Consider the following 15,335-nt stretch of genomic DNA (forward strand, 5'->3'; position numbering starts at 1 on the left):
CTTGTGACTGTTGGGAGGGGGTCCCTTTGTGCCCTCCACTAATAATACTGTGAAGTACAGCACATTCATTATTGCTGAGTAGCTAGCTATCAAGGTCTGAGCTTCCATTCTGAAATTCTGATTCCAAACAGTGGTAGGTTTGGCAGCAGAACCCGGTTACCGATAAGCAACAATGGTTTCCTGTTCACTCTTCGGCTAATGGACATAAGGCCCTGGGTTTTCTCCACAAGGTCTGGCTGGGCAAAGATGATTTTTGTCTAGAAATTCTTATGTTACTGCCCCTTTCCTGACCTTTCGGCTAGAGACAGGTTTTTTTTTTTTTTTCTGGGACTGCTTGTGCTTCCTATCAGCATTTCTGGGTTACTGGCCTCTCAGTGTTATGCCTGGGTTATATGAGGCAAAAAGAAAATCCAAGAAATCTGCCACCACATTAAACCTTCAGTCTGTGCCAGCATTGTGGCATAGTGCGCCAAGCTACCATCTGCATGGCTGGAATCCCATGTGGATGACAGTTTGAACATGGCTGCTCCAAACCTGATCCTGCTTATGTACCTGGGAAAGCAGCTAAAGATGGCCCAAGTGCTTGGGCCCCAGAACCCATACGGGAGTTCCAGAAGAGGCTTCAGGATCCTGGCATTGGCCTGGCATAATTCCAGCCTTTGCAGCCATTTAGAGAGTGAGTAACTAGCAGATGGAAAATCTCTCTCTCTCTTTCCATCTCTCAATTTCTTCCCCTGTTAATCTTTCAAATAAAAAAATAAACCTCTAATCAAGGTCCTTAGCTAGTCATCCTTTTTTGTTTCACCTTTGCATCTTCTTATGAGTGTATTATATGTGTATTATAGGCTTTTAAAATACACTTAGCAGGAGGAACGAAGATTTCACCTTCAGTATTTCCATAGCTAACAACAGTAGCTACAATGTTTTGAGTTTTGTCTACATGACTGGCATCATGGTAATCCATTCAATTCTCATAGTAATCCTATAAGGAAGATAAAATAATTGCTGGTTCCATTTTATATATGAGGGAGCTGAAACTCAGAATAACTCATGTAAACACTTGGAGCAGTGCAAGTGTTTACATGAGAATAACACAGAATAAAGGCTGGGGAATCCTATTGTTGGGAATTGTCTTGGGCATTACTGACCTGTCTGAAGGACTTAACTCACAACACAAGAGAGCTAGGATTCCAAGTCAGGAAAAGCAAAAGTGAGGCGTGTAAGCTCTAGGCTGTCATTTTTTCTTTGTTTTTTCTTTCTTTTTTCTTTTGTAAAATTATCTAGATTAAAAAATATCTGCTAAAACTAAAAATAAATAAATAAATAAAAACAAAAATAAAAAATATTAAAAAAAAAAGAAATATCTGCTGCATTCTACTTTGTGTATTTTTCCATCTTTCTTGTTTCTTTGTGGTTAGTTTTTCTCTTTCCTTAGGGTTCAATTTTCCAAATTTCTTTCGACTCGTAACTTTATAATAAAATAATTGGTATATGTAATATGTAGTTGACAAAGTCCTTTTACATTTATTGCACTTCAACTCCTCTTATTATCATAGGCAAGTATTTTAAATATCATTCTACATAAAATGGTACTTCCAAGAAATTCAGGAATGGGCCAAAATCCCCTGGTTAGAAGTGGTCAAGACAGGACCCAATTTTAGTGTTATTTAGTGTTATTCGGTGCTGTGTATGTAGCACCCAATTCCCATTCACATCCTTCCTCTAGTTCCACATCTTCATGGTTTACCTTGCTTTGGGACTCTAAGCAGAGTATGAGGGGAGTGAGAGAGGGCAAAGATTCAGCAACCAAAGAAGTGTCCTGTGGATCAGGGAGGCACACTTGGGATGCCCACATGCTGTATCAGAGTGTCTTGACTCTGGTTCCTGTTCCAGTTTCCTACTGATGCACACTCTGAAAGGCAGCAGTAATTAATGACTTTGGAAAAATACCTGTGATAGGCAGAGAAAGAAGTGAGCAGACTGGTGGGATGAGATGGGCAAGTGCTGAAACTATTTGCAAGTGTGGAAAGAGACCATTCTTAAAATAATACTGGAAAGGGGCCCGACGGCGTGGCCTAGCGGCTAAGGTCCTCGCCTTGAGCGCGCCAGGATCCCATATGGTCACCGGTTCTAATCCCGGCAGCTCCACTTCCCATCCAGCTCCCTGCTTGTGGCCTGGGAGGGCAGTCGAGGACGGCCGAGAGCACTGGGACCCTGCCCCTGTGGGAGACCCGGAAGAAATTCCAGGTTCCCGGCTTCGGATCGGCTCAGCACCAGCCTTTGCGCTCACTTGGGGAGTGAATCACCGGACGGAAGATCTTCCTCTCTGTCTCTCCTCCTCTCTGTATATCTGACTTTGTAATAAAAATAAATAAATCTTTAAAAATAATAATAATACTGGAAAATTCACAGAATTTGAAATTTCAAGAGTCAGTTTCAAAACCTGACACTGCTGACTTTACTGTGTGGCATTTGTCAAATGACTTAACCCATCTGTTTTGAGGGTGGGTGACAAAAAGTCCCACTCATTCTTTGGAATCTAGTTATTACCGTGTGTCTCAGCAGAAACCTTGTCATGGAATTGAGACATTTTATTCTTTCGCTTGCCTCTCCATAAACAGTCAACCTGTATATATTTAACATTTGATTGAATCATGGCTAGTGATGCAAAAATGTGCAGAATAGAAAGTATAGAGTTCTTGTTTATCTGTCGTGATTACCCATGGAGAGATAACAGACCTCTCCATGTTTTCAGTCGGTTCCAACCATTAAACTTCATAGTTTATGTTAACATAGCATAATGAATAGGTTCACATAAAATGCCATGTATTTCTTCTTAAATAGATCCAAAAGGCATTTGTGATTCCTTTAAATGTCTTTTCTCTTCTATTTTCTTACATATTAAATATTTATGTTAATATTATGAAATTATTTGTTTCTTAGCCAGCGCCGTGGCCTAGTAGGTAAGCTACCTCCTGAAGTGTCAGCATCACATATGGGCATGGATTCAAGTCCTGGTTGCCCCACTTCCAATCAAGCTCCCTGCTAATGTTCCTAGGAAAGCAGTGGAGGATAGCCTGGGTGCTTGGGCCAGTGCACCCACATAGGTTTTGGGGAGGACCAGGCTATGCCAGGCCACTGTGTCTGCTTGCGCATGCAAGTGCCAGGTTAAGTACTGACTGGCCAGGCTTAGTTGTGGCATTTGCTAGCAAGTGCCAAGACAGGGTACAACTCATGTCAGACTGGATCGCAGTACTCCCTGGAAAGTCCAGGATCTGGAACTGTGATTGGGCCTAGTAGGAAATCATGGGCACTCCTCTGCTGGGCTGCAGGCCCCGCTGGTGTGCATGAAAACCAGGGCTGGGGCAGGCCAGGTTAGACAAGGCAGCAACACTTGTTGGCATACATGTGGACTCGTACGGACAGTAGGGTGGAGTGAGCTGAGCCAAGCTCCAGCACCCATACATGAGCCCAATTGGGATGTAGCGCCGGCTGGAATAGTCTGATGCACATACTGGCATGAGTAGGAAGCGAGACTGGTGCAGGCCTGATGGGGGTTATGGCGGTCTCCCCAACTAGTTCCCAGTGGTGCACAAGGGCCAAGTCTGTGACATGCTGAACTGGACTGGGCCACAACATTGTAGATTTGCTTGTGATGTGGGGCTGTAGACAAACTGACCAGGAAACAACAATCACCACCTTCCGTGGTACCATGACCCTCCACGCCCTATTCAATGGTCCTGATGGCCTCCATTCTTGTCATCTATGCAAATAACATCAAAAATAAAACAAAACTAAAAAAAAATCACAATGACAAAACAGGACTGCTATTGTGGCATTTAGAAAGCCACTGCCTGTAGCGCCAACATTCCATATGGGTACTGGTTCTTGTCCCAGCTGCTCTACTTCTATTGAACTCCTTGCTAATGGCCAGAATGTGGCCCAAATGTTAGGACTCCTGCCACACATGAGGGAAATCTGAAAGCAGCTCCTTACTCTTGTCTTCATGGCCAATGGATGGTATGTCTCTTTCCATCATGATGGATGGTATATCTCTTTCTCTATGTGTCATTCCCTCTTTTTCTGTAGCTTTGACTTTAAAATAAATTAAAAAAAACGTTTAAAAATATGGTAAAACAAATTTAAATTCTCAGTATAGAGGATGGATGCTGAACCATCTTCACTATAAGTAGGTAACTGAGTATAATGTCATTGTAGGCATGTATGCTAATATAAACCAGCAGTCACACCACAGGGATTTCCTGCAACGCGGATCATCTCTGTCCTATTTCTTCCATTTCATTTGTTCACCCATTTATTTATTCAGCAATAAGAAACAACTGCATTGGTCTATATTTCTGCTCGTCCACCTGTGTTATGACTGCATCTTTCTATTTTGAGTAGACAAGCAAGACTCTCGCCTCTGGCTGCAGATACAAAACTAACAATAGGAAAACCTAACAACTGGGCTAGCATTGAATCCTGGGCTTGACATGTCCTAAAATCCATATAATGACTTGGAAAACAGAACAGTATCTGTGTTACTAATTAAGTTGTAGTCCACCAGGTCTCTAGAAAACTAGAGTTAAAGTTTTTTAGAGCACTTATGTATTTATTTATATGAAAGGCAAAGAGACAAACAGATAGGTAGCTCCATGCACTGTTTACTCCCTCCATGCCCATAACAGCAAGGGCATGATCAACCAAATCTGAGAGTTAAGAACTCCATCAAGGGGTCCCTCGTGAGTGGCAGAGACCCTTGAGCTAGCCCCTGCTGTCTCTAAGGGTATGCACATTGATAGGAAACTTGAATTGGGGCAGAGCCAGGACTCAGATATAGGCACTCCAATATAGAAGGCAGGCATCCTGGGCAGTGGTTTGATTGCTTAGCCAGAGGCCCACCTGAAAGCTGGGCTTTACACTGGCATCTGAACTATTCTTGAATCCTGTGCTTCCTCCCTCCAGCAGCTGTACACCAGGACACCTCCATAGCCTCACTCTTCTGCAGTGCTCTGCCAAGCTGTATTGGAATCTGAGCCAAAAAGAAACATCTCTAATGTTGATATTGTGTTTATTTATATGGATCATGGATTTCTGGGGTACCACTCATCTAGCATTGTACCCAAGTCTAGATAATTTGCCTCACTCTAGTCCTTAACCTGCACATCTGCAAAGGGATTAAAAATGGCTTGGTTTACATTAGCACAGAAAATGGCAAGATTCCAAACATATGTTCTCAAACTGAATCTTGCCACAGAGTTTGCAAAGGAAACAATAGGCTTCTGGGGTTACTCTGTGTCTGTGTTCAACTCTCAGGGGAGATTCTATTCCTCTGCTATTGAATTTCAGGACCTTTTTTAATCTGTATAGATGGAGCCAAGTACAACCAGAAGAAATAATGCAAAAAGTCTTCACTGGTTTAAATTTGAAGAAAATAAATGTAGACAACTAGAAGGACACTGTTGGCTTCTAGAGGTGGATAAGGGGCACATCCCTCCTCTGATGCCATCCTAAAAAATAAGATTCTACCTATACCTGCAGCACTCCAGTGTTCCTGTTAGCAGAGCATCATTCAAACATAATGGCATGTTTTCTTAAAAGCCTCCAAATACTAACCTGCCCCCATTCCAACTTGCCCAGATTTTCATGTCTGAATCTTTATCTGAGCACGGATCTTTATCTGGGCTCAATTTTTCCATGAAGCCAGAAAATGGATCAGATTTATCCCAGAAACAAAACTGGGCCTGACTCAGAGAGCCTTCACAAGACTTAGTGAATTTGAGGAAGAGACCTGGATTTTATAACAAGTGCTCACTCTTCCACACTGAAGGGAGGATATTGGACTGGAGATTAGATAAATAAATTTCATAAATACTCCAAAGTTTCCAATCGTGTCAGCAAATTTTCTTTTATTAACGTTTTCTCCATTTTGGGCATTTTTGTTTTTGGGTGGTAGACTGGATGAGAGGTTGATTTTTAACATTCACTCCACCACCACCCAGTGAGAGGCCAGTTCAACTATTCTTTTTTTTTTCTATTCATTTATTCATTAATTACAGTGTATTACATGACACAATTTCATAGGTACTGGGATTCTCCCCCCTTCACTCCAAACCCCTCCCCCATGGTGAGTCCCCCCACCTTGATGCATAACCACAGCCCAAGTTCCACCGAGACTCTCTAATTAAAAGCTCACACCATACAGAGTCCAGCATCCCACTTGTCCAGTCAAGTTCAACGGCCTCTTAGGGAGGCCCTCTCAGGTTTGAGGGCAGAACCAGCAGAGCGTCACCTCGATCAATTAGATCAGCAACAATCCAGGTACGATGAGGCTGGTGCAGAGTCCACTGATTGACATAGTCTATCTTAGAGTTTCCCCTTGTCCAGTTTTTCGCTGCAAACATAAAGCTGAGGTGGTTGATTGATCTACTCCATCTTCTATCTTTTCTTGGTTAATGTTTTGATTCCTCCATTTTGTTCAGGGGAATCCCCAAAGAAACTTTGAGGTGTTCCCAGTCCAGGCTCCTAAATACATTACTATTAAGCACAGTGCCCGCCACAGTCCATCACTCCGATTAGCTGGTGGTTGTAACCCCTGGGTTGGTTCTATTCTGAGCCCCGACCTCCATTGGAACCGATGAGTATTGCAATTCAACTATTCTATCTCTTAGTCTCTTGCTCTCAAATCTCTGCTCGAAAAGTTTATTAAGGCTACCCTGAGCAACTCCAGTCTGAATGACTTCCACCTTCCTTGTTCACAAAATGCTTCTCTCTTCTGCTCTGGATTACACTCACACTTTACCACTTTTAAAGGCTGAAATTAGACTATTTGCTTCATCTTTTTATCTCAGTTTTCTTCTTTGTAAATGAAGACATCAATATTTTTCCAGGTTATTATGAAATATTTATTATAGTCAGATTTCTAATCATTCAGTTTCTAATTCTGCATAGGAGATGTCTTTTAACTTCTCTGCAATCATTTTACTTATCTGTGAAATGACAAAAAAAGTATTGCATCAATCATGGAAGTTCTTTTGAAAATACAGAAATAATGTCTGAAAAGTAAAATATTAGTCACTTCAGGTAATGGTCAGTGAATATTTGTAGGCTACTGAAGATAAGAATACTTTAAGAACTTCAAGAAAATGAATGTTATGAAAACTCATGTGTGAATTTCCATTGGTTTATACCAAAATAAATTTATCTTTAATTTCATTTTTCACAAACTTTTTGCAGTACCCCTCTGTTGTTTTTATTTGTTTTTGTTTTGTTTGGTTTGGTTTTTGCCTTTCCATCCCAATTCACATGATTTATAAAATCTCAATTTTGTACTGGTGTTAAATTATACAAATTTGTTTGCTACAATGTGCTTTAAGCAAAATAATCACACAGAAAATATCATCATGAATAAGTGGACTAATACCAACATCCCAGGACCTCTCCATTAGTAACTGGTCCAAAATGCTTCATGGCTACAGTTAAATTTCTCCTCTTGAGAAGTAATTCTTTTAATACACTTGAAATCACCAAATGAGCAAATAATGAGCAGAAGCCCTTGTCTTATGTAACCAGATGCACGTCCATGTGTTGCACCTTGTGAGTGCCTGACTGCTTGCCCTTGCCGCTGACAGGGACAAAGCAGGCAGCGAAACAGGTTTCTTTTTGTTTCAGATGACGTCATCCAGGTCCAGCCTGAGAGAGCTGCTGTGGACTTTGATTTTCTCCATGTTGAGAAGCTCTCTTGGCTCTCAGCACAATAGGAGCAGGAGACAGGAAGGAGATGGAAAGGAATGACGCAGCAACCGCTCAGAAAACACAGGACAGCAGAAAGCCAGGCTGTTACTGATGCTGATCAGCTCAGAGGCAATGCAATCAAACCCTTCAATTACACCTGGGTGATTTAATCAGCCTCCTCTTCTCTCACCCCCCACCTCTCTCAGACTCGCACTGGAACTCCTCTTGTACTGTATAAATACAGTAATTATCATGCCAGCTTGCAATAAGATATCATTTTGGTGGATTAGAAAACACATTTTGTTGTCAATTACCAACAGCCAATTTATAGACCCTGAAACAAGCAATATTTTTTAATTGCTGCCTTTGTGTCATTATCACAAAATTGCTTCTGTTATGAGGCATTAAATCATCTCGGCCATGTTGAGAGTGGAGGGGGGGTGGTGGTAGAGATTAAAAAGTTTTCACTCTGTTCTTTCCCTGATAAAATGGGAATGGAGGCATAAAACTTGTGTCCTGCTGTGTTAGATTTTGAAATACAAAACAATCAAAAAAGCCCCTAGAGATTCTCAGCTACACAAGCAATCACAAACAAATCCTGAGGCTACACGAATAGATCAGAGTAGGGAATCGGGAGTCAGATTTATTTTGACCTCTGCTTTTTCTGTATCCCTGGGCTCATTTCTCTTCCACTTGCCTATCTTCTAAGCTTCATTTTGGAGAGGTGTTTTTCCCTAATGAGGGCATGCTGCAGTTGATACCAGAGGTAGCTGCTATCTCCATAGGACAGATTTGAAATCTTTCTCCTCTACCCACTCCTCCCAAACCCATGTACCCAGACCAAATAATTATCAGTAAGTCGGCCTTGCCAGCTCCACATTCTGTAGCACTTGGATTATCTGGAGCACTCTTCTAAATGTTTTATAAATGGCACAGAAATCTGTCTTAGTGTATATTACTATTATTCTCATTTCAGATGAGAGTGGGCACATTCCTGGTGTGATAGCTGTAGATCATTATTCTCATTTCATGTGAGGGCTTAATTCATTGAATGCTCAGAGTTTCCAGCTGCAGTGGAAAATGGGAAGGACATTGGACATTTTAAGAATAACTAGGTGTAAGTTTTGACACCACCATTTTGAATTAAGACCATTATGTATTGGTCATTCATTTTAGTTTTCTTACCTTTGTGAGGGAGAAGATAGTCACAATGATATTCTTAGTATGTGGTATTTAATATGCAGTATAAAATATATAATGTAGTTGAGTGAAACTGACATTTTGAAATTTATTTGTTTACAGCCCTTGTCTAACTCGAGGAACAGTATTTTTCTATTTACTACATATTGAATTTTTTATTCACTGGAGGGCTAAGCTTGTGATTATGAAGTGAGCAGAAAGTATGTCACATTATAAAATTTAAAAGGAAAAAATGAAAAAGGAAGGAGGGATAGGGTAAGGTGGGGTCTTAAATCTGCATAAATATCAAATGAATTTAAAATCTTTTAAAATCAAATTCCAAGCACTCTCTTATCTCTGTTTTTCAGGAACTATCTCATTTGATCCTCGTAGTGACCCTATTGGTAAAAGCTAGTTTTCCTTTTTTTTTTCTTTTTAATACCTCTGATGTTGCTGAGATGTGGACAAGTCAAGTAATTTTCCGAATTATCCCACAATGAAATTTTGGAGCTCCAAATCCCTCTCTTACCGCATTGGTGTAACTCCATTCTAGTCGTATCACATTCGGTTACACATAAGCACATCACTGGCCAATCCGCGCCTGGCTTATTGCTGACTATGTCTCCTTCCTGCCTGCATAGGCTTGATTTATCATTGGGATATTGTATCATCTAAAGCGCTTGCAGACCATGTTACTTACAAGCAAAGGCATTGCCTGTTCTTCAGCTTCCTCTGGGTTGGTACCATGCACAAGCTCCAGTTTTATATACTTTTCCGCAAGGTCTGATGTCCTTTCTTACAGTTACGAGGCCTTAGAAAAGGTGTACACTACAACGCAATAGAGATTGACTCAGCTTAGTTTTCAACTTGGACACTATTAAAGTATAATTTGAACATGTTTTGAAAAGTAGGAAATTTCAAGGATTTAAGTTAGAATGGATAGCCCATAGAATTTAAACCTGGGGAACATCACAAAGCTCATTCAAACCTCTTCTTTTTAGAGAACAAAAAGTGTCATGAAGGTCAGCATATGGCAAATGTGATGGAAAGTCTTCGGAATGACTGAGACAATTCATGGCAAGGCAGCAAAGCTTAACTCCCTAATGTTCATAGTCCAGAACTCCGTTTTTGGAAAACATACCTCACAAGTGACACAGATTTCAGTGCTCTCTGCCTGATGCATTCTTTTGGGGTTCTTTTTATGTAGAATGCCATTCTCAAGTAGTATGCTCCCTGAAAATCCCATGAGAACAAACAAAATGTTTCCTGTGGCTAAATATAGTTGTCTGATTGTCCCACATTATCTACTCTGGAGGAAGATATACTGAACATGAGCATGTCAAAGAAGCTTACAAATTGTACAATGGAAAACAATTTGAATCGACTTAAGCCTGATTTCTCAAATGTACTGACTGTGGATTCCTCACTTTTTTGCATTGGGGGGTGTATAACACTAATCAAAATCTCATGGAGTTGACCTTTAGTGTGCTGTGATAATTCATAGTCACTATTCCCATTTTAAATGTTCAGTGGCCACATGTAACAAGTGACTATTTTATTGGATAGTAAGAATTTAATATTTAGAAATCAATTAAGTCATTTGCTAAAATGATCTGTGTAACACTATTGCTACCACTACCATATAGTAATGTTGCCAATTTAGGATCACTTTGGTGTCATGTCCCAAAGGAGAGATTCTCATAAAGGATGATTCAGGCATGGTGCCATGCTGGAATATTTTGGGCAAAGCCTGTGGGTGAATCTTAAACCGTAACAGATAGGTCCTCAGCAAACCTGTGGATCTGGGACATCCCTCACGATTTACTTACATTTAAAAATAGTGTGTTGCTTGCTCACTGCCAGTTCCTAGAATCTGGTTTGGTTACTGGTTGTGCAAATAGCTATCTCCATTAGCCGTGTAACGCTTTGTTAGGGAGTTGGCAGGATCAAAACATGCTGCTCCTTGCCCTGGGATGATGGAGTTAGAATCACCACAGTGGCGCCTGTCCAATTCTGTGAAGGATGCCCTTGAAAGTGCTCCTCCCTTTAGAGAAGGAATGAAAGAGAACAAAAATAAATAGCACTAGGTGGACTCATAAAACTTGTCAGAATCTTTCAAGCATGGCATATGTGATGATTCATGGGGTTTGCAAAACATTACCAGATTAAAACAAGAAAAGTCACACTGAGCGGTCATTCTACAGTTTCAGAACCCTGTGTGGCAACAAATCCTAATGGGTAGGGAAACCATGTCGCCTTTCCACCTGCCCAACACCATGCACAGGCAGGAGGATGCTCAGTAACAGAGCAGCGGACATTCCAGGCTCAACTTTGTTCTTTACCCCAAGACAAGACTTCCGGAAATTGGTTGAGAAATAATTTGCTCAAATTTCTCTCCCTACAGATTGAGCCCATTTCCTCTAACACACTCATCAGCAAAAAGAGAAAAGCACAGATTCATCAGAGCACTTATTCTACCCTTCAGAATTTCAGAGATTTGATAAATGCAATTTTCCTGGAGCCTTCACTTTTCTGTAATTTAAATGCTAAGCCCTTTCTTTATACACCAGCTAAAATTCACCACATTCCCACTCTCAACACATTCTCATTCAATGTGATACCTCCATCTTTCTGATCTGTGACCAACCATTGCACTTCATTAACCAAGGGAAAACAACAGGACCTTTTCACACTCAGGAGCTAGACTGAGATGATTCCTGGAGGGAGGCATTCATCAGCCACTGAATTCAGCCTAATCAGGAAGACTTATCACTCTAATGAAACCAATTTTGCTACAAGGAGAGATTATTATTAATTTACAACTAAATGTCTGGCTATCACGTCACTGAGTGAAGTCTCCACGGCTATATTGCTTACAATCAAAACCATCCCTGACAAGGTAACAAAAGAAGATTTTTCATTTTTCTTTGCTATTAATAAGAATCTTTCCATGTCTACAATGTGCCAGCCACTGCACCAGGCAGAAGACAGTAATAGCCTGGTTAATAGCCTGTGAAGGAGATAGGGAGTAAGCAAGGGTCACAAAAATGCATGTGTATGCACCAGACATTTAGTTCTAATGCAAACTAGATGTAGAAAAAAAAGATTGGAAAAATTTCTGAAACAATCTTATAAAACTCAACAAATATCTGAATAAGGAGAAGTTAATTAAGCAAAGGGTTTTCCTAGAAGATGAGACTATCAGTTCAAAGGTCCCAAAGTGAGAGGTAACATGATGTGATAACAGATCTGTGCAGGCTGCATGCAGCAAGGAAAAGAAAAGTCTCTAAAGTTGCAAAGGCCAGTAGGAGACAGACCTTGCAACATTTAGAAATCACTCCTAAGGATTCTGGTCATTATTTCTTGAGTAACAAGAAGTCATTGAAATGTTTCAGGCAATAGAAAGCTGTTGGGAAGCTCTGAGCTAAAATATAATCTAACCATTTCTTTTTAAGATTATAAACTTGGGGTGCAGGTGTTGCTGTGGCATGACAGGTGAGGCCACCACCTGCAATGCCAGAACACATGGGAAACCCAGATGATGCTCCTGGTTCCTGGCTTTGACCTGACCAACTCTGGCCATTATTGCCACTTGAAGAGGTAATTAGCAGATACAAGATCTGTTCTGTCTCTGTCTCTCTTCTTCTCTTTCTATAACTGTGCCTTCCCAATAAAATAGATAAATCTTAAAAACAACCCCTTCTCCCATGATGCATCTTAAACTTTTTAGCATGGGCAGGGTCTGTGATATAGGCTGCCTATGACAACAGCATCCCATATGGATGCTGGTTCGAGACCCGGCTGCTCCATTTTCAAATTAGATCCTTGCTAATGCACCTGAGAAAGCAGTGGAAGATGGCTCAATGCTTGGGTTTCTGAACCCACACTGCAGCTCTAGGCTTCTGACTTTGGGTTGGTCAGTTCACTTGGGGAATCAACATTTTGAAGATCTCTCTCTCTTTCTGTCTCTTCTCTCTAACTCAGATAGATAGATAGATAGATAGATAGATAGATAGATAGATAGATAAATAGATCTTATAACAAACTTCTTGGTGCACTATTAAAAATGCTCTGTGTGGCCTCTGCCTTATCCTCTGTTGTGCTTTTTTTAAAAAGACATTTCTTTTTATTGGAAAAGCAGATTGGCAGAGAGAAGGATAACCATAGAGAAAGATCTTCTACCTGCTCATTCACTCTCCAAACGGCAGCAGTGCCCAGAATTGAGCTAATCTGAAGCCAAGATCCAGGAGTTTCTTCCAGATATTCCACGTGGGTACAGGATCGCGAGGCTTTAGGCTGTTCTCTACTGCCTTCCCAGGCCACAAGCAGGGAACTGGATGTAAAAGGAAGCAGCTAGAACACAAACTGATGTCTATATAGGATGCTAGTGCTTATAGATGGAGGTTTAACCAATTGAGTTATTGTGCTTCCCCATCCTGTAGTTTTTTATTTGCTTCTATATGAAGTTGACCCTATATCTTTGCCACTGAACTTGCCATGTACCTGTTAGAACTTGCCATGTACCTGTGTTTTGCTTATTTTTGCTGTTCTTTGAAGGCAGGAATTAGGACCTATTCCTGTGGTATCCTGTGCAGAGCCAGACACATAAAGGAATCTGTTTGGAGGGAGAAGTGAATGAATACCTTTACTGCTTTATCTGTTATAAAAGTCTGACCATTCTTAAAAGATCTGAATTGATATACTTGCCTTTCCCATGAAATGTTACCTGATTCTCCAAGTTGGCATGGATTGTTCCTACTTTGCTTCTCCTCCAAGCCATTGTTTATACTGGCTACAACACTATATTGTTTTTTAGTGACTTAAAATAAAGAAGAGATGCAGGGAAACATAGTCTGCACACCTAACCACCTCAAGAACACTTGAAAGTCAAGACTGACATTGAGTGAGGATGCTGTGATCGTTGGAGAGAAAGCAACATGGCTAGGACTCTGGAACTACCTGACAAGCACTGAGACTAGTAAGGTTCTATTTAGTTTAACTCATCTCCTTAACCTTGATCTAATTATGTTTGATGAGATTAAGACTTGTCAGAATATATTTGGCATTTTAGAGGGATGGCACTGCCAACGATATTTTCAGTAGAAACTAGGAGAGAATTTAGCCTAAGGAAATGACAAAATGACACAGAAGCCCTAGGAATGAAACGAGGGATGATTCTAAGAACAAGGCAGTATTTCTCACAAGTATTAAACTCCTTTCTGAGCTCAGTGGTGGTGGGACTCAGGGGTATGTCAAATGTTAGTGTAATCAGGAAGAGATGTTTCACAAACATAAGGCATGAGGGATATGAGCTTTTCATGTGGCAGCATCATGAGGCACTGAACTCTCTGGGTCTAAGGTCATTTCTCTCTCCTAATTGTCCTTGTCACCAAGAAAAAAAAAATCCAACAGCAAACACATGGATGCTAAGAGTAGGTTTTACAATTGAAGTATAATAACAAAACCCTTGGCATTGGAGCTAAACCTGTAATTATTACTGTGGACCCAGTAAAAATTTTGAATTCTCCCAAGACTTGGGAAAATAAGTTCTATGTTGCAGTCAGACTGTTGAGTGGTGCTTCTTCCACTGGAGGAAACACTTTACCTCACTGAGGCAGGAATGCTTGCGCACTCCAAATTCCTACAAGCTGAAGAGCTCTCATATGAACTATAGCAGAACCCCAGCCAATCTGTACAGTGCTCCATCTCCCAGCCCCTGATCATATCTGAGATTCCTTGGAAGAGCTTTTACTGTTTCCTTCAAGGAGTCTATTACTATCACATCCTCCATAGGTCACCTGACAAGCAGCAGGAAAATATTTTCTACACTGCTGGCGTACTTCAAGAATGTCAGTGCCCAAACCAGGGTAACACCCTCCAGAGTTGTTCAAAGCTCGCAATTTTTAGAGGGCCTGAATGTTTTGGGAGTTGATTATACCTCAGACCTAGCATAGTGATAGGGCTGGCGTGAAATGTGTTCTTCTGAACTGTGTCACTTAAAGTAAAAAAAAAAGATTTACTTATTTTTATTGGAAACTTGGGTATACAGAGACAACAGACAGAGAGGAAGATCTTCCTTCCGTTGATTCACTCCCCCAGCAGCCGCAACAGCCAGAGCTGTACCAATCCAAAGCCAGGAGCATGGAACCTCTTCTGGGTTTCCCATGTGGGTACAGGGTCCCAAGGCATTGGGCCATCCTCAACTGCTTTCCCAGGCCACAAGCAGGGAGCTGGATGGGAAGCAGGGCTGCCGGGATTAGAACCGGCACCCATATGGGATCCCGGGGCATGCAAGGCGAGGACTTTAGCTGCTAGGCTATCGTGCCAGGCCTAAACTGTGTCACTTCTATCACTCAATGCCTGACACAGCTGTGTGTGAATCCAGCTGCACGTTCAGATTCCTTGAGAACACTTCTGTCAGC

At 41.1% G+C, this 15,335-nt stretch overlaps 2 long non-coding RNA genes across 2 annotated transcripts in view; both read left to right on the top strand.

The window, feature by feature from the left end:
- LOC131480233 (uncharacterized) overlaps window positions 1-8,837 on the top strand; it is an 86,946-nt gene extending 78,109 nt beyond the window's left edge. The window contains exon 3 of the long non-coding RNA XR_009245361.1: window positions 8,711-8,837. This is a non-coding gene — a long non-coding RNA (uncharacterized LOC131480233). The remainder of the gene's footprint in view (window positions 1-8,710) is intronic.
- A 2,103-nt stretch (window positions 8,838-10,940) lies between these two features.
- LOC131480099 (uncharacterized) lies at window positions 10,941-14,100 on the top strand. Its single transcript, XR_009245252.1, has 3 exons — window positions 10,941-11,812; window positions 12,369-12,513; window positions 13,730-14,100. It is a non-coding gene; the product is annotated as an uncharacterized LOC131480099 (long non-coding RNA).
- The last annotated feature ends 1,235 nt before the right edge of the window (window positions 14,101-15,335 follow it).

Source organism: Ochotona princeps, chromosome 4, assembly GCF_030435755.1.
Source record: "Ochotona princeps isolate mOchPri1 chromosome 4, mOchPri1.hap1, whole genome shotgun sequence".
In the NCBI taxonomy this organism is placed as follows: Eukaryota; Metazoa; Chordata; class Mammalia; order Lagomorpha; family Ochotonidae; genus Ochotona; species Ochotona princeps.